This window comes from Catharus ustulatus, chromosome 7 (assembly GCF_009819885.2).
Source record: "Catharus ustulatus isolate bCatUst1 chromosome 7, bCatUst1.pri.v2, whole genome shotgun sequence".
Lineage (NCBI taxonomy): Eukaryota > Metazoa > Chordata > Aves > Passeriformes > Turdidae > Catharus > Catharus ustulatus.
The window spans coordinates 36,818,826-36,838,747 of NC_046227.1; positions in this window are offsets into that span (position 1 = coordinate 36,818,826).

Below are 19,922 nucleotides of genomic sequence, written 5' to 3' on the forward strand. Positions count from 1 at the left end.
TTATAATATATGGTGAATGAGAACTTAAAAAAGCCAGAGGTTCAAAATAAGAAGTGCTGGGTGCAAAATACAATTAAAGATATTTTCCTAAAGCTTTGCTATGCGGGCAAGCTTTTGACAAATAATAATGGGGCAGAGGTAAATGACTTTTCATTCATATTTTGTGAGCATTATGACACTGAGCACAGGTACTGTGTGCTATCTCCTTTAAAGCAAAGCTGGGCTGACTGATGTCTCCTCGTTATTCCAGGGCTTAGAATGAGATCAAAGGTGCTCCGGCTTTAGCGTGTGACATTAGCGGAACACTGGGAATGGGATTTGACGAAATGAGAAAATACAAAATACTGGGGTATTTTAATTCTAATAAAACACTTCCCGAAGAATCAGGGTCCAGCAGGTAAATAGCAACCCCTGCACACAGGCACATGTGGGGTTCCTGCTTTCTCCCCTGGAAAATTATCCAACATTTTCAGCTTTTGCACAAAGAGAGCAGATAGCTGCCCCTGGTTCCACTCACACAACTCCAAGGCTCTTTGGTTGCCAGATAATTTGTGTTGTTACCATACAAGATAACTTGTATGGCAGCCCTGTGGTTTGTCCTTTGCTGTGTTCAACCTCCAGGTAATTTTTCCACACATGATTATAATCAAGTCCCCATATTTGTGCCTTGATAGAAGATGTGATAGATTTGTGCATGGGGAGGTAAACAGAGAACACAATTCTGCTTCCAGAAAGGCAAGCTCTTGGAATATTGGCCAAGTATTCATCTTGGGTTGCTCCAGATAAGTAAAATTCACCCCGATAATGACATATCAACAGAATTTGATTTTTAAAATTTTTCAGTAAAGTTTTACTGGTGGTACACATTAAGCTTTACTGCTCTTCTTTTCATGTTGGGATTTATGATCCTAAATAATTTTCAAATGTCTGATAGTATGGCAGCTAGAAAAAGGGAATTCTGTGATATTTTTCAGGAAAAAGAAAAAGAAAAGAAAAAGAAAAAGGAAGGGAAGAGAAAACAAACAACCATAAAAACTCATCAAAAACCCCAGGCAATTGAAACCTGAAGATACATCAAATCTGGCATCTCAGTCAGATGGAACTTCCCTTTTCCAGCTCGTCCTGATCTTTGCTGCATCCCCCTCTGAACCAATTGCCTTTCCTCAAGACTTGACTGGGAATATTTTTCATATTTTTACTAAGAGAAAGGATAAAGATTTCAATCAAATTTGAATCTCTGCTGCTGCTCTCCTGCCACACATCCCCCTGGAGCTGCTGGGCAGAGGACTCCAGAGGGACAGTGACCACCCTGGTGCCAAGTGCACCTTCTGCAGCAGAGACATTTGCTTTTTGCAGGCATCAACTGCTCTGTCAGAGCTTCCCACGCATCTCCCTCCATCAGATCTCGAATTCGTGACAGGCACACAGGGAAGGAATGGTCTCCCACAGACAGAGGGCTGAGGAGCAGTGGGAGCTCCAGGAGCTGGAGAAGTCAAATATTCAAAAGCAAATCACCTCAAACCAGCAGGCTGATTCCCCTCTAATACCATCCTAATTCCCAAGATGCACGGTGAGCATCCTACTCAATCAACATTATTAAAGGCTCTTTATTTCTTCATTATTTCTGTGATTATCTGGGAGAAAAAAGGCTGGTTTAAAGCTGTTTTGTGCAGCAAGGCATTCCAGCAAGCAGGCTGGGAGCAGATTTCCCAGCACATGGTACTCAGTCCACTCTGGAGTCCTTGGCCATGTCCTCAGATCCCTACTCTATTCTCACACACACAACCTTTCCATAAAACAAACAGTTAGTTATGGACTCAGTGTAGAGACAGAGTCCAGCTGCTGGGGGTTTTATTTTCCTCTTTTTTGGGGAAACCTATCAATCTGCCTGTTATAACCCTCATTTTGTGTTGGCATTCACGTTTTCTGTGGGCATTTTCTCTCTGCAGCTCTGTCAAAAATTCCAGCATGGTTTGAGCCAACACTCTAAGAGCTGGAGGTTTCTACTGAGTGTAGGGACTCTCCTTCACTTTTTTCACTTTTTGGTTCAGAATCAGTATTGGGATCCAAAAATCCCTACCCTGAAGACCTGTATAAAATTCTGCAAAGTTGAATTTAGAGACAAACTTGTCTTACTGCTTGTCACTGGAGTGGGCAAGAATCTGAGTCAGCGTTTCATTCCTGGAGTATTTCAGTGAGTGTTCTGTGTTGATGGAATTGATACTTTTTGTAAAGTGCATGAAGATTTGAAAAGCCTAAAAAGCAGAAATCAAGGAATACAGTGTTTGATAATCCTGATTTACAGTAAGACAAGAAGAGGGCGATTTTGCCATCTGTAATATTGGTTTGAATTCTATGTGAGGCTGCTTGGCCAAGCATCATTTCTCCATCTCTGTAAGTGTCCAAGGCCAGGCAGGATGGGAATTGGAGCAACCTGGGATGGTGGAAGGGAGTGGAATGAGATGAACTTTTAGGTCCCTTCCAACCCCAACCAGTCTGGGATTCTCTCTGGTTCTCTGCCTATGATTTTATCTTTCTGCTCCTCAGTGTAAATTTTGAGGGCAGATGTTCCAGTGTGATGAAGGACAATGTGTTTTAGCCAGGGTGGGGAGGTCACCCAAGAAGCTCTTTGTGTGCTTTTGCCAACAGAGAGGGTCTGCTCGAGTTTCATGATAAAGACAAACATATTAGCAAGCCCATGAATCAATATTGTTTAAATAGTGTACCAGAAGGTTCACTGTCAATCACTAGTTTCTGAAAGTTGTTCATCCCAACTGTTAGGTGAATACTGAATATATTCACAGAAGTTTGGATCTGTTCATGAATAATTCATGGGAAGAAAAAAAAAACCTGATCAATTTGCAATTAATAATGATTCAGCTTCTCCCACCCATGCTCACACAACACTTTTACAGGGCTTACCCCTCTACTGAATCCTGAACACATACCCCTCCCCTGAATCCTGATGGAAGCAGGCTCTGCTCCTATCTCCACAATAAATAATTAATCATCTTCTTTCCTAACAATGCTCTGTGGAAATTTCAAAGCTTTAGCTGAGGTATGCAAAAAAAAATAAAACCCCCTAACACACCCAAAAAGCCCAAACTATTGAAATTACTCCATGAGGTTCTGATAACTCATTTCTCTTCCCACAGCTCCTAGAAATCAAAGTTTCCTTATATGTATCACAAAACTCTTCAAATCCCAATTGTCCTCTCTCCTTCTTCAACACAAATAATTCCAACATTCTGACCAACCTTTCCTCTCAAAATTCAAAGAAATTAAACCACCTAATTTCATCAGATGCTTTTGCCCAGGTTCTAAGCTCACACATTCATGTTTAGCTTTTTAAAAGTTAGATTTTTTTTAAGCCACTTGTAACTTAAAATCTGTAATATCATATAGTAACCACATTGGGAAAGAGAAAATAATTAATCTCACGGATTTGGATATTCTGCTGGTTTAGTCGCTCTTGAAGGAAGAGGACTGGTGAAAAGAAATCAAACTAAATTTGAGAATTTAAGAATTTAGAGAAAAAAATGCTAAATTGCAGTCACCAATGAGGATAAGTTTTTAGCCAGGGTGAAAGGAAAGATAAGATGTTAAAAATCTTATTCTATTGCTGTGTAAGATAACAGCAGAACCTACCAGTTCTATGAGCCCTTTTCAAAGAAAATAGCAATTTCAAACTTAAGTCTGCACGTAAAGATTACCATTTCAAAACACTTTATTTCCAAATACCTATTTCATAAGCTAAAATGGTAATTTTCTATTTTTTATGTGTTCAACTTCATTGAGTTTCAAGACAAAACACATTTTCTTAGGTAAAAATAATAATCAAGAGAAGCCAGATGATCTTTAACTTCAGTGCTTTTAAAGAATGCATAATGAGGTGTATTGTTTAGTGCCAGACACCTCATTCATTTGGGCTCTTTTTATTTTATTTTGGGCTTTTTTCTTCCACCTTACCCTGAGAACAGCACTGATAGACGATTTCTTTTAATTCTGTAAAACAACATCATTGCCTTGTAGCTGGTAGATATAAACCTACCACCCAATCTGTAAGGAAGTAACCCAAAATGAGGTTAATTTAACCCAGAAATGGTAAAATGGAATGGAGAAATTCTCCACCTGTGTGGGCTTTCATTGCACAAACAACACAGCAGCACCACCCATTTCCATCTCCTTTCTGGATTCCCAGCACCAGCACAAATCCCTTTTCCTCCTCAAAAGATGAATTCAGACCCCACGTGTGTGACTGGGCTGCACTGAACACCCAGTTGCTGCTGAGATTTATGGCAGGGATCTCATTCTTCCCTCATTCCTCCAGCTGATGTCTCTGTGAAATATTGTCACCTGGAAGGATTTAATGCACTGCTTTGTGCTGAGATATGTTCTGTCCTGAGCACAGATCCATCATACAGCTCTTCCTGCTGCTGCTGAGGGAAATTTGGCATTTTCAGTGTTTTCCAGCAGATCTCTTCACGTGAGAGCTGTCACACCAACCCAACAGTGCTGAGTGTCACTGCTACACCAATATCCCAATTGCCCTTTTGCATTGCAATATCCCAAATACCCCACCCATTATCAGAGCACCTACTGCCACAACAGGTGGTTCTCCAGGGTGGTGTTTACTCAAACTGCAGCAGAAATCATTAGCAGAGTGAACCCAAGCTTTCAGAAGTGAGGAACAATGCAAAGTTTCAGTAATGAAGTGCACTAACACAGGATCTCCTCATTCATCCAGGAGCCTGTATCCTGTTTTCCTGCATGCCTCTTTTTCATCAAACACCATACAATCTTTACTTGACTATACTGTATATCTTTCCTGCCTAGTGGGAACCCTAATTTGCTTTAAACTGCCAAAGTGCTCATTATGGAATGCTTAGTAGCTAGAGTTTGTACATAATATTTGAAAATCAGCCTTAATTTTTCTGCCTGAGATGAACACTTGGATTTCAGAGTAAACATAATCAGAGATTTACACAAACTCGCTGAACCCTGTTTATTATATTTGCCTGGAATAGCTACAAAAGAGGTCAGAGGTCCAATGTCTTCCTGCAGAGACAGATCATGTTCTAGCTGGTAGTGAGGAGGAAAAAAACAGTAGGTGATGCTTTAATGAATGGCTTATCATGTGGAACACACCATGTGATAATAGCAGTGCTGGTAAGGAAAGAAGGAAGTAAAAAAATATAAAGGCTTTTTGCTGGGTTTACATTGCTTGAAAGCTCCCATTTCCACAGGAGCAGATGAAGAGGGTTTATTAAGAATATGCAGTAAAATCTGCAGCAAGTTGAAAGGAGCTTTGAACTTTTTGTTTAAACATTATTTTGGGGATTGAGATGGCATTGCCCTGACTACACAGAGACACATATTGGAATAATTTCTGATTTTGTGTGTCAATTTCTGTTATCATTTTTACTGAAGTGACCTTCGCTAAGAACTCGGTTCAGAAAAGAAAGAAATGAGGGTCACAAACAGATTGTTCCAAACACTAAAGGAATAGTCAATGCACTAAGTTACAACTTGAATTTTGCTTACAAAAGGTTCTCAATTAGGTGCTGTGAAAATGCTTGTTCCTTGAGATTAAAAATTATGGAGATAGAATGGCCCAGCTCTTCCAAAATAAAACATTTCTTCTGCATGGCATGGGTTGGATCCATATCTTAAAGCAGCTGATTAGGCAGCTTTATACAGCTTATTATTTTATAGGTCTTTTTTATGAATTACTCTTGTCTTTTGAAAGAAACGGGTTCAACACTGGAACAAAAATGTGCCTATCCCCAGTTGTGGTTTTCCATTTATTATTTTAAGCAACTGTTCTGAGCTTCCTTTTTTTTGAAGCAGGAGTCACAAAATGTTCTTTCCACCATTTATCCAGAAAACAGTGCCTTGAAAAATAGCTTGCCAGCACAAAAAAATGCCAAGATGTGGTGGCTTTAATTACTAATAATTTTGATGAGCCTGGCCCAAGGATCTCTCTTCAAAGAAAACATAAAATTACAGAATCATTAAGGTTGGTAAAGACCTTTAGGATCATCAAGTCCAACTTTCAACAGAAGAAAGCCACATCAGCTAGTAGGATGTTCAAAAAAATACTTAGGAACTGTGGATTTCTAACTCCCCCTTGAAACCAGAGGAAAAAAAAAGTCTAAGTGAATACAGGTTTCTGTTAATCAGAGGGCGAATAAAAAAATTAGTATTCATTTTGAATGAAAATATTGGGAAAATAGAACATGCAAATCCCAATTTTCTATGGCCACCTGTACCCTGCTTGCTTGGTTCAAGCTGAAGTGTCCCTCCTTATGCTCCTGCCTTGCAGCATCTTGAGTAATAAGAGCTAAATGCCTGGGTTAATAGAGTAATTAATTCTGATTTACGTAGGATAACCCTCCTGCAGTGAAAACCTCTGGCTGAAATCTGAACGGTGTGGGAGGATATTGTCCATGGTGAGCAGGGGGAGGCAGGGATGGGCAGATCCCTGCACTCTCTCCTAAACAGGAATCACATCCTTGGCCATATCTTGCTGGGCTCACATTAACAGGAAGCATCAAATCCTCTCCCTGGGGGTGTCCAGGCTGATGAGGAACTGTCCTTTTTCCCTACTTTTTTGTAAAACTCTGGGAAGAGGTATCATCCTCCCCTAGATGATTCTATGCTGGGCATCACTTCCCAGCCCCTACAGAGGGGCTATCCTGATTTAGCCCCTGGCTGCTCCTAAAAAGGTGCATTTCTGGTCCTGACCCAGCTCTGAGAATTCAAACCAAACCCTCAGGAAACACCAAGGAGCAGACACAACCTGATCCAGAGGCTCAGTGAAGCTTGGGTTTAGCACAGCCTTGCAAAGTCAGATGGAACACAGAAGGGAAGGGTAAACTCGCATCACTATTTAAGCTGGGGCTTGATCTGAAATATTCTTTGTGGCTTTCATTTCTCAGGCTTTCAGCAGCAGCAAGTTCTACACAAAAGTCTGGTGTTCCATGATGCTTTATAACGTTACCTACAGGAGAAAATATGGAAATAGGGTCTCTGATGCCTCTGGAAGCTGATCCCTCTCACAGGGCAGGCAACCTCAGCTCCCTTTGCAGAAGAGCCTCTCCCACCCTAAAACACAGCAAGAATTGGGGGTCATTCCCCTAAAAGCAAAGATTTAACGATCCATGTTAACGCAAGGTAGAACTCCAGCAAAAAGTAAGGAGAGGAATTAATCTGGCCTCTGCTTGGTAGAACTCAGGCCATGGGCAGGGACAGCTTCCACTATCCCAGGCTGCTCCAATCCCTATCCAGCCTGAACCCTTAACTTGTAATATGACTCATCATCAGGACCAACTTTTTTCATCCCCCCTTGGAGATATTCTGTGCCTGAGAATGTCACACCAAGCCCCAGAGGTACCAAAGGGACATTTAAAGGCAAAAAAAAAAATTATGCCATTTTCTATCCAGCCTCTAGTACTACATATGCATTCACATTGATGCCAATAATAAAAACACTCAAATATCTCACAAAGTTGTTAAATATTCCCAAATCCCACTGCAAACATTCCCACATTTCCTCTCTGTGCTGTCCCAAATGGTCTTGGAATCACAGGGAATCATTTAGGTTGGAAAAGACCTCTAAAATCACCAAGTCCAACCATTTCCCCAGCACTGCCAAGTCCTTGCCTGTGTCTCTCCATCATCCTGCTGCAGTATTTTCTGGGAATTCCTTTCTGAGCACAGCACTTTTCTCTTTGGCCCATCAACACCCAATTTATATCTTCTTGTCTTCTATTTCAGGGTGAGAGTTTTGGGACAGAGACCATCTTTTTATGAGCATGCCCAGGGCAGGGAGGTCCAGGTTTGCAAATAGGCTTCTGACAGCTTGTTCATGTAAAAAATAACTGCAAGCACAACAATATATCACACAACTGGTCTGACATGGACTTTTGCCACGTCTCAGCCAAGTATTTCTTCGAAATTTGAAGCAGTATAGAGGAGTCAAAGTGCTGAAAAGCAAAAACTTAGTGTTGGTAACACCAACCCGCACAACTTTTCAATGATTTTTCTACGAGATCAGACAAGGTTTGGGTTGGTTTTTTTTTTCAGCAGATGATCAAGGCCCTGCCTGCAACAAGTAAATAAAATTCCTCCTGTTATTTACAATGGAAGCTTCTAATTTGCTTATTACTTTGCTTATCTATTCATTGAGATAATTATCTGACACCTGCCAACAGCAGATTGTTCTGACAGATTTTTATTGGCTGAGATCAATTTGTTACTTACCATCTGTCCAGCTAAAGGTGGTTTACAGGTCAACAAGCTGGTGAGCTTTGGAAAATCTTAAAATGATCTTGAGCAGTATCCTTCCTGAACTAATTTCATTTTAATCTCCCATAAAGTACATGAAAGGATGGACTTGAAAATTAGCTTTCAACCAGAGAAGAGAAAATAATTTGCCTTTCTTTGCTGTGATCTTGCATGATCTATTTCCTATGAGGTTTTCCAAAATCCCAAGTGAACTCATGAGCTTATAAGTTGCTGTAGACACTAAAGATATCTAGAGAAGGCAAATGTCTGAATGTCTCAGAACAAATCCCATGCTGCCATGGAACTGATGAGCTGGCTTGGGCTTGAAATGAACTTTAAAGATCATCCAGTTCCAATCTCATTCCAAGGGAAGGGAAACCTTCCACTAGACCATGTTGCTCCAAGCCCCATCCAAATTCATTCTCCAATTCCCAGTGTCACACCATCCAATTTGACCATTGTGGGAGCTGGGCAGAAGCATTCCCCAGAATTCCCTATCTCCTTTCTTTTTCCTCTGCAGAATTTCCACCTGTGACTGCAATAAGGATTTCTGCCATGCACAGCTCTCATGGATTTATCTGTGATATTTGTACTTTGCTGGCAACTTTTCTGGAAATTCTGGTAGACCTCTAATGGCTGCTGGGAAATTCCAGGCCCCTGGATTTCTGTTTTATCCTAAGTGCCAACACTCAAACAACTCTGCTCTTGGTATTTTTCTGGATCAAATTTTCTTTATGCTTCTGTATACAACCAGGTTTTGACAGAATATGATGAAAAATACTTAAATTGTTCATAACAGAACAGCATCATTCAGATTTTACTCTAATTTTACTTCTGAGCTGTCAGAAGTAAAATACAAACATCCCATCACTCAGTTAATACTTTTTAGAATTGAAAGAACCATTTTGATGGCTTTTCAAACCATTCTGAAAAAGGGGAGGGAGCTGACAGCCCCTACTGCAGGATGCATCAAATTCTAACTTAAAAACTTCTCAGGGCTCCAGAAGTTACAGCGAGCTTTAAACGACAGCACTGGATTACACAGGAGACTTCTTTTCCTCCAAGAAACTCATCCTAGTAGTGCCAGGAGAGCTTCCCAATGATTATGGATCATTTAAAGCTAATGGCACTGAAGGTGCCCAGGACAGCATTTTGTGTCAGCACATCCTTCTCCAGAACCTTCGCGATTGCCGCGCAAATGCTCGAGCTGGTCCTGCCGGGCTCAGATCGCTCCTCAGCGGGTGCTGGGTCTGCCGTGCTAATGTGGTGGGACACCCAGACAAGGTTTCAGAACCACCAAAAAATCCTGGAAACGCAGCCCCTGGTGGTAATTTTTTTGCTGGAGAGATGGGGACTGCGATGGCTGTAAACGGCAGTCAAGTTTTCTGTGTCGAATATTGCAGCCATTTTAAACTAAACATAAAATTGTCTCTAGAGCACAGCTCTGTAAGTCAGTCAGAGAAAAACAGCTCTGCATTCCAGTGCACGATTTAATCTGCAGTATATGTATGTTTATAAATGTATATTATGCATGGGAATTTTTTTTTCCCCTAAAAGTTTCAAATCATACGGGGTGTCAGGCTGAGATATTATGTGTTACAGTTGTAAGCTAGAAATAAACCAAAAACAGGTTTTAATGAAAAGATATGAAACAGAGGACAAACTACTGCCTACATTTGTGGTTGTAAAAGGTGTAAATATAAAACACCTTTCCAAAACTTGCTCTTTAATTATTTCTGAATGAATATACTGTAACCTTCTTCAAATAATCATAAACTCATCATTGAATTATACTGAGCTGGTCCTCCAAAAGTCAAGAATTTTCTGAGCATTTCCAAAAGTGTGGTGTTACTCATTATCAGTTTGAGCAATTGATCTCACTGGAAATCCAATATGGTCTCAAAAATGCCCAGAGTGTCTGCTGCTCAGCCAAGATCCCAGAAAAAGTCTTGATGACACCTTGTGCAGAGATGGATTGCAACAGGAAATGAAGGGGTCTGAACCTAATGGTTGGAAATCCCTGCCTGTAATTTGACATCTGAATATGCAACTGGAGCCAGTGACATCTGTGTGTTCCCAGCATCTGTGGAAACCAGGCTACCTTCATTATTAAGGATCCAGAGTCAAACCCTGCTATTGATTTTTTGGGCTAGAATTTCACTCTCCACAACTGAGCTTTGAGCCTGGCGATTTTTTGGCCCAAGGAGCTAAGTTAAAAACTCTTCCTGGAGTCTCCTCTGCTCGTTTATCACAACCTACTCCACCTCCTGCATACCAGCTTAATTTCATTTCAGCTTCCAGTTTGATGTGCACGGCGGGGATCTCTTTCCCAGGCAAAAGGCAATATGAGGTGAGAAGAAGAGCATGCTGCCAGCGCAGGTATAGGCCTGCATAATGGAGCTGTGACACTCTCAAAGAGGCTTTTCCTTTTAACAACTCCCCGAGTTGGGAGCGAAAAGACATAATGCAGATGGCATAATTGAAGTGGGAGAATGAAACATTAAGCATGCACAGAAGGGATTAGAGAGGAAGACTTTTGGGGTTATTTAATTTTGGCTCAGTTGTTATCTAACAGTTTTTTGTCAGGAAAAAATGTTAAGGCTCCTTGCAGGTCCAGGGAAAAAAAATACTAAGGAAGATTATTACCTGCCTAGGAGTATGTAAAACCTTGTAAAAGTATCAGACTTGAGAGAATTTATTCTTTATTATGTGTTATCATGTTCTACAAAATATCTCTCCTTGCACAGCTCTCTCAGGTCTCCTTTCTTCATTTTTATAGACTTGTCAATTCTGGGTATGATCTAATCATGATGAGGATTTAAGGTATGTATATGCATTGTACTGAATGCTAACAATTCACGAGCTCTTGGTTTCAAAGATCTTCTCTCTGAAGCCGTGCAGTTCAAAAAGGAATGCCTAGCATAAAAAGGATGCTAAGCCTTATATTTAACACCTAATGAAATCATTAAAGAGCGATCAGGCGTGATTGCAAATGTTAATTTATCAGATCTCACACCTGCCACAAGTATGGAGAACAAAGGAGGGGATATTTAAACACTTTTAAGGTCTCATTAATTGAGGTAGAAAATAAAGCATTAGAGATTTCAAAGGCTGGCCATGCTCCTCTAAGACAAAGGGATCAATTTTGCACACACCTTGCTGAAGGAAAGTCCTTCTAAAATCAAGGGGAGTTTTGCCAGAGAAAAGACTGCAGGATCTAGTGAAAAATCAGGCATTCTCGGAGCTTTTCTTCTGGATGAGGAGCCCTGGTGTGTGCTAACGACACGACCAAAGGCACGGCAGCTCCTGCTCCACGCCTGTGGTATCGGTTACCTACAGAACTCCGGGAAGAATACATATGAGGATAAGGAATAGTCGCTCTTTATTCCTGTCAGTAGGTTCTGCCTTTGACTCTGCTGATCAATATCAGCCCTGCATTGGTTACTATGGGAATGAGCCTTTCCTGCACTCAATAAACCCCAAGTTCCCTTTTTTTACAAAGGTGAGCAAAATACTTTTAAAAGAAGGTTTTATCTGCTTTATGCCTTGGGGGACTCTGCAGCCATCACTTTAAAGGCACTTGGGCACTTTGAAATGCAGAATATTATGATCTAGCTTTGGGCAAGTAAAGACTTAAAACCATTTGTTTACCCCAGAAATCAATGTCAAATTCATGTAGAAATCTATGTGTGCCTACGCTCTGTGTCGCTGTGCTCAGGGTGTGTGTGCACCACTGTGCTCGTGCCTGTGTACACCAGCAGATACCCAGGAATATAAACCTTAATTTGGGTTACCTCTAAGGCTTGGAAACAAGATGTTGAGATAAAAAATTATCTAGCAATACCTTGGACTCAGTGCCTCGGCTCAGCTAATTAATCCACCCTCACAATACTCCTGATTATAATGCTGGGATAAGAAATAACCTACTTTCCCCTTTTATTTATGAGAATGCATTGTTTGATTATAAAATATTTAGCAATTCATTAATACGTATTTCTGGTGGCGCAGAGTATGTGAAATAATTTGTAGGGTATTCCTAAAATGAAATCCATTTAAACAGAAACTATGATGGACGTGATCTTGGACTGCTGCAATGTCAGCTCAGCGATGTAACCTCTTTGAAGACTTTCCAGGTGAAGCAGAAGAGTGGTAGCAAACTGCCACAGAAAATGCTGCCAATTACAGCCAATCTGTCAGATGTCTGTTCTTCAGACCTATTGCTAATTGGCTTGAAGAATGTTAAGAAATAGTGAATTAATCTTTTTTTTTTACCCTTTTTGTTCATTTATGTGTAACATGATTTTTTTTTTCTCATGTGCTAGAAATAAAAATATTGAAAAGTAATGATGAGGATTTTCTCAACCTGAAAGGAACTAGATGGACAGAAAGTTACAGTAGAAAACTATCTGGGTACCTTTGAGAGCACTCATGGCCCAGAGAGATTTACAGAGTACATAAATCAGTGAAGAGTGTCTAGTCAAAACAGAGTCTGGGAAAGAGATCCCTCATGGGCAAAGGAAATATTTGCAAGATCCCTCATCTCTGTAATGACTCCCCAACTCTAACTATCTGCTTTCAGACTACAACAGGCTCTGAATTCACATTTCTTTGGGGTTCCTAAATGATCACAGCATCCCAGAATCATTTAGGTTGCAGTGAGCTCCTCTTCGATCAACATCCAAAATCCATCAGAATCTCGAGGCTTGCCACAGCAGTATCTCCAGCTCTACACACCCATTGTCTGTTTTAAATTATTGTTGGGAGAAAAAAAAAAAAAAAAAAAGGTTAAAAATGTATTTGTGGGACTTAAACCTACACAGGTTCTGTGGAGTTTCCCGTGGATCTTTCCTGATAGTTACACATCAATGGGCAGGACTCAAACTCATACCAAAAGAGCACAAGGGAAAGAGCTTTTCCCTGACAAAGGCAGACAATTTCAAAGCTGTCTGTAACCATAATATTAATCTACTCCAGAAAATATTTTCAGAAACTAATCCCTTAATTTAAAATCTGACAATTAAACCTCAGACACACAAACTCCTGAGAAGGAAATATGCATCTTTATTTCCTCTGCAGTTTTGAGGCACGAAACAAGATTGTTGGGTGTCACTGGTTCATACCATAAATCCTTATGTGGGTTTTAGATTACGGAATCTTCAAAAAACTTAAAGGAGTATCTTTCTTGAGGAGGAAAGAAAGAAGCAAAGTAAAAACCACAATGACAGAGAAGTGCTAAAGAAACTCAGAGGTGAAGTTGTAAAAGAGTTTATGCAAAACCAACTAGGAAAGGATGCTCGCTTCTGTTTCACAGTTTGCCAAACTAATGGGACCAAAGTGAGTGCTTAATCAAAGTCAATATTGGCCTGCTGACTCTCAGGAAACGATCTAAAAGTGCTTTGGGGGCTCTTTCTATGTTCATTATCTTTTCCTGTGTCACTTGGTGTCTCTAATGATAGACGAAGAAGCACTTAAAATGTCTCGACTCAATTCTCTTCACTACGGAAATCTCAAATTAAATACTTATCCAGAAAAAAAAAATCATATTCAGAATGAGATTGTGACACGAGGTTCTTCTGAAAAACAGCCTAGGATAATTCAGTAGCCCCACTGGATCTTGCATTTAGAGGAGTCTGAAGTATTCAAGTGACTCAGCAACTCAGTGGTGGGTAATTTACAGCTCTCTCCTCCTTGAGAGCAGAATTGCAAACTCACCAACTAAAGTGCTCCTGCATCAACCTTTGCTGAATGCAAATACCCAGCTCAAGCAGCCCTTGTCAGAACCAGAAGTTAAAAATAAAAGCAAAACACCTAAATACTTCTCTTTTGTCTGACTGAGGGTAATTCCTTTTAACTAGTTGGAATGATCCAAGACTAAAGTTGCTCAAAGTAGGCAGAAACTTTATTTACAGATGTGGAAGATGAGGAACATAAAATTAAAAAAATGTGGTTTTCCAAGATTTTTACCAGGAATGTATCAGATTTAGAAAAAATCTTGCCTATACAAAACACAAATGTATATCTTAAATTAATATATATATTTAAGCTAAAAGGTATTCACAGAATAAAATTGCAAAAAATAATATTAGCCAATAACCATTTAATTATTTGAATCTCTACCATGAAGAACCAAGACGCACAAACTGATTTTTTCATGACAAAAAAACTGTGTCTTAATGCTCTGCTACACCTAATGGATCTGATTTTAAGGGTATTTCTTAAGAAATTAAATACTTCCTTGAGCATGAGAATTTTGCCCCATATCTAAAATGCAAAAGAATTAATCTAGAAATTCACATTATTTCTGCAGTCCTATGGTAACAAAACATCTCATTTTAAAAAGAAGTAGATTAAATCCTTTCTTCAATGAATGCTCAAGAAGAATTTTTTCTATGAAAAAAAAAAATAAAGGTTCAATTTTATCCTAAGAAGACAAGTTTATCTTAATTTAAGGCAGGTTGATATCATGCACAGATCAACAGGGGGCTTATCAGACTAAAAACTTACAGATTTCAACCTAAAATATTATCTCATGTTAATGCAACATAGGTTGTTTTTGAAGCAAAATGTGTAATTACTTTTAAATTGATTATAATTCTTTCTTAAAGTAAAACACTAAACCCCAGTTGCACTAGGAAGACATGCAGCATAAAAACCTGCCCACATACGTACTTAATATAGTGGGAATAAAAATACTAATTAAGATAAAACATTATACCAGAGTACCTACAATAAACACAAATTAATAAACCAATCAGAAATGTGAGCACCTTCAGGAAAACTGTAGCATGCATCATATAATCTCATGGAGACAAGTAAGGAATGCCTAATGTGATTTTTTTTTTTTTTTTTAATGGACCAGATAATTTGGGGCATAACTGGGAAAAGCCTCCATAAAGACCACAGCCTGTAAAAATGAATATAAAATTTGTAGGAAATGGAATTCTCCCATTCAGAGGGGCATCAGCAGCTTTTGGGCTCCAGAAAGGTCTATGTTTTGTTGGCAACAGCTCAAGAGAAGCATTCCTACCCACATCTGGAGATATAGTAGGAAGAAAAATTTTTAATTTTAATTAAGGTAACCTTTCTCCATCTGAAAATATTCAAACAGAGTAACCTGTCTCACACAGATACGCTTTGCTGGGCATAAAGAGCATTTTCACAGGAAATTTTGGGATGTTTCACACCACAGTGACCAACCAGGGCTGTGCAAGTCATCACCCATCAGGAACTACTGGAGTAAATGCAAATTACACATTCTGGCTTTAGCCACCAGGAGAGTCTGAAGCAGCTGATGCAGTAAACACATGTCCAAAACTGATTTCTGCTTACCTTACTGTGTTTATGTGTTCTAAATGAACACTGGTTTTACCTATGAAGGCTGAAATTCAGATGATTCCAGTTTTAACGCCTATTAGGATATGCTTAAAGTGACTTCAAAGTAAATTTATCACATGTAGAGAAGCTTATAGGAATTCAGAACTTAGACTGCTTTCCTCATCCTCATAACCTGAGGGGTTTTTCAGCTCCTGCTGTGGTGGTGGAGGTTATTCTTTCTCTCTGAAATGTCTTTTAAAAGGATAATTTGAGTGTCCTTCCATGGTGGGAAGACCACCGTGCCATGGGTCAGACCTTAACTCAGAGAAACTGAAAAATAGAGACTGTTCTTCTTATGTGTAGCTAAAATTTAGATCTGTGGGAAAAAAAAAAATAAAGGAAAAAACAAAACCAAGTGGAAGGATAAAGGACGTTTTCTAAGATTATTTTCACTGTTTGTTCTTAAGACTTTCAGTCACTTATCTCTTCCAGTAGGATAAAAGTTCAAACAGGAATTATAACAATTTTACCCTCAAACTGTTTGTGAGAATTATCCTGAGAGTGAACACAGGCTTAAAAAAATTGCAAACAGCTATTAAAAAGATTCTTGCAAAGGGTTCTCAGCCTTGTTCATCAGGAAAAACCACGAGAATTAAGGAAGCAGTCAAACCTGTTCAGAACCCATCTTGGCCAACAGAGAAGAAAAAGAGAGAAATCCAGAAAAAAGAGGCAGCAAATGCAGGAATACATTAAAAAATGTCAGTTACAAGCTATTTTGGGGACGTTCTTTATGCTTCTCTAAGGAATTCACTTACACGCAGCCCAGTTGCAGCTGCGTAAATGCCCAGTGGCTGGAGGTTCACTTGGTCGGTTAGAAAACATGATATTATGAGACAAAATAATCACTGCTGGCAGCACAGCAGCTGAGGACAGGCCCATTTAGCCTCGTAGCACCCCCCTCTGCCTTCCCCAGATGCTGTGTGCACAGTGAGGCGACCCCAGCCGCGGCGATCCTGCGGCGTGGAGTGACCCTTGAGGATGGAGAGCGGCTCTTGCTCGGCTCAGGCTGGCAACCAGGACCCTCCGAGCCTCTCCGTGCCCACTCACTTCCAACATGATTCATGTTGATGTTGTTTCCAAGGTTTCCATGGCGAATATGTGTCTACATATTTTTTATTTTTTTTTAATAATGACTTGGATCTTCCATCTAAGAACCCTGCTCGATCTGCGCGTTTCCATTTAAACTCAACTTTTAGTTTGATGTTTTTATTTTTTTTTTTTTAAGGAAAATAAAAAGCAAAAAGATTGACATGAAAGTGAGCCTGGTCAGCTGCTCTTGGTGGGGTTATTTTTACAGTGACTCAGTAGAGCACTGGACAAAATGTCTCATTGGCGTTCCAGCGACTCTCTGATGGACCCTGGGTGTATTTGGAGTTTGTAGGTGCTAACGTTTGACTGCAAAAGGAATTTAAACAAAACAAAACTAGTTTTCCCCAATATGCCATCCAAAAACCACTAATGAGTGTCACTGAGGCCTTCAGACATTCCTTCCATGCTTGACTGCTTCAGATGATAAAGTCTCTCCAGAACGAGAAGGGATGCAAAAGGCAGATTCACTTGGAAGGGTTCTGTAATGCTGTTTATTTAGGATTTATCAGGTCATGTTCCAAGAGTTCCTTGGTTATCACACACAAAAATTACACTGAAAACTGTTTTTTGCCTCTGCTGCTTCCAGAGGATTTCCAGGACTGGAGTTGTTTTGCTCCATGACACACCAAGCTATTAGACATGGACCAGAATTAGAACTGAGCTCCTGGTGGTGCCTAGAGCATGTGTTGCACAACTGGTACTCAGTGGAACCACCCTCACTCCCCACCACTAGAAATGAGAATGTTCCCACCGAACCAAAGGGGTTTAGGGCAGAGCCTTGAAATTGGGAAGCGACTGTGGTTAATAAAACCCAAGGTCATGGTCTGCTCCACAGCACCACAGAGCTCCAGCTGTCACAGGAGGCTGCTGCCACCCCTGTGGGGCATCCCACAGGCTGCACCCCATGCACAAGTCTGCAGCACATGCCAGGGGCTGGAGGCAGCTCTGTTTCCATGGCTTTGAACCAAGCTGGGATGTGGGGAGCGCACGCACTCCAATGTTTTGCTGCTTTCCTGGGCTCAAGCAGCTGCAGTTGAACACGTCATTCTTTCCCTTGTCTGAGAAACATTTACTGCTTGTTACAAAAGGTTTGGGGATGGCCTACTGTGTAATAGCTTAGATGACTGAAAACAAATTTAAATATAAGAAATGTGCTGGCTTATTTTTTGCATCTTGTAAATACTCTTAGAAACGGCATGGGGCCTTATTAAGTTTGAATCTCAGGTCTTTCAAGTTCCTTGAGAAAAGAGAACAAATGGTAAAAGCATGAGGAAGTAAGTAACCTCTGTGATTTCCCACTTCAGTTCAAACCCAGAGATTTTTGTCAGTGGTTATTACAGTCATATTTCTTTAACACCTTTAAAAAAGAAACAGCAAGAAAAAGGTTTCAAAGAGAGAGGTTGTGCCAGCTAAGGAAAGTTCTGGTTTCTCCAAACATGTGGAAACCCACTGGGCAAGGAAGATCTGGGCTTCCTGCAGATCCTATTGCCAGTTCTCCACGACACAGAACTTTTGATTATTTTCCAAACTCGTATTGAAATTGACTGGGTTAGTCACTTTAAAGAGAGACCCCTCTGTGCTGCGCTGTAACCCTTCAATCTATTGTTGGGTTTGGGCTTTTATGCACTCTTTTTGTAAGATGCTGAATTGTTTTATAAATATCTACCCAAACACTAGCAGAAAAGCTGCTGTAGGACAACAGAGAGGTAACTACTGCTATTTATTTATTTATGTATTCACCACTGTTCCAGCTTGATGATGTTGTCATTGCAACAAGTGTTTCCCATATTTGAGAGGAGAAATTGATAAATCCCTTCAGAATCTAAAATACATTTATGCTTGTGAACTAGGCTCAGAGGGTCATTTCCATGGGGCTTTTCTTTAGAGAAGGGGTTGATATGTTTATTTTTTCACAAACTCTATTGTTCCAGTTATTTATCAAATTATTCTCCTTTCCCTTGATATTTTACTTCAGTTAAACATATTTAAAACACAAACCTGTGACTGCTATCACCATGAAACATTTGGAGTGTACCCACATAGTATTCTGCAATTAATAATGACCTGCTCAGTTGTTGTCATAGGTTTGAGTACATCTAAAGCTTTAAAACCAAGAAAAGCATAGAGGATATGGATCCTGTACCATCAAAACCACTCAGTTCCACAGCTAGATTTCTAAGATACCAAGTTATTTGTCATTAGTTCTGCCAAATGTGTGTAAATCCTCTGGTGTCTCCATGTACTTGGCAGACTTTAGGTGGACAGGTTTGATGTTGCCCATCCTGAGGTTCTGCTAGGGGTGAGGATTTACAGGATTCTTGAAATAATGCTGTAATAATTTAAATATTAACCAGATAAGTATGTACATCTCATTTCAATCCCATAAATCGGTTTGTTTTAGCCATGCTTGTTTCACATAAAGTCAAAGTTTTTTTATGTTTCACATGAAGTGGAAGGTTTATTCTTTGTTCCTGAGGAAGAGCAGGGAGCAAAGAAGCTTTGGGGTTGGTCAAACACTGAGAAATAGGGCTGGGAACATGTTCAGCCATGAATAACCAACTGATAAGATGATTCACTGCTATGCACAGGTGCCTAACATTTGCTGTGTGGGAACACAGGGTGGTGACTGGGTTGTTCATCATGCCACTGTGTCTTAATATGGAAAACTCTCCTGGCTTAATGTTGTGACTGTGTTGTCCCCTAATTTTTCATGATGTGCTGTCTCATTTTGGAAAATATCTGTTATCCAATAAATGAGTAAGCAAAACCAACTGCCTATGAGCAATAACGTGCCCTTAAGGAAGTTCAGCCAGTCCCAAAAATTGCTGATCAGGAAACTAATTATTGGTTTTTTAGGGAATTCTCCCAGGTCACATGCAGAGGTCCCTTTTGGTTCATAGGGACAGGAAAGAGAAAAAGGAGACCTGATGTTCCTCCACAAAATGCCAGATGATGGGGGATGCCTACTGAAAACCACAGCAGCAAATATTACACTGGATAAAGGTTAAGGCATGGACACAAGGGCTTAAAATAGAGCAGGGAAAGGGGTTCTGGGAGCTTGGGAATGTTACAACCCCCCCCACCCATGGCATTAAAGGATGGCAGCTCCCACTGCCCTCTGCATCACCTGGGATTTCAAATGCTGCAAACACCAGATGCACTCCTTAAAA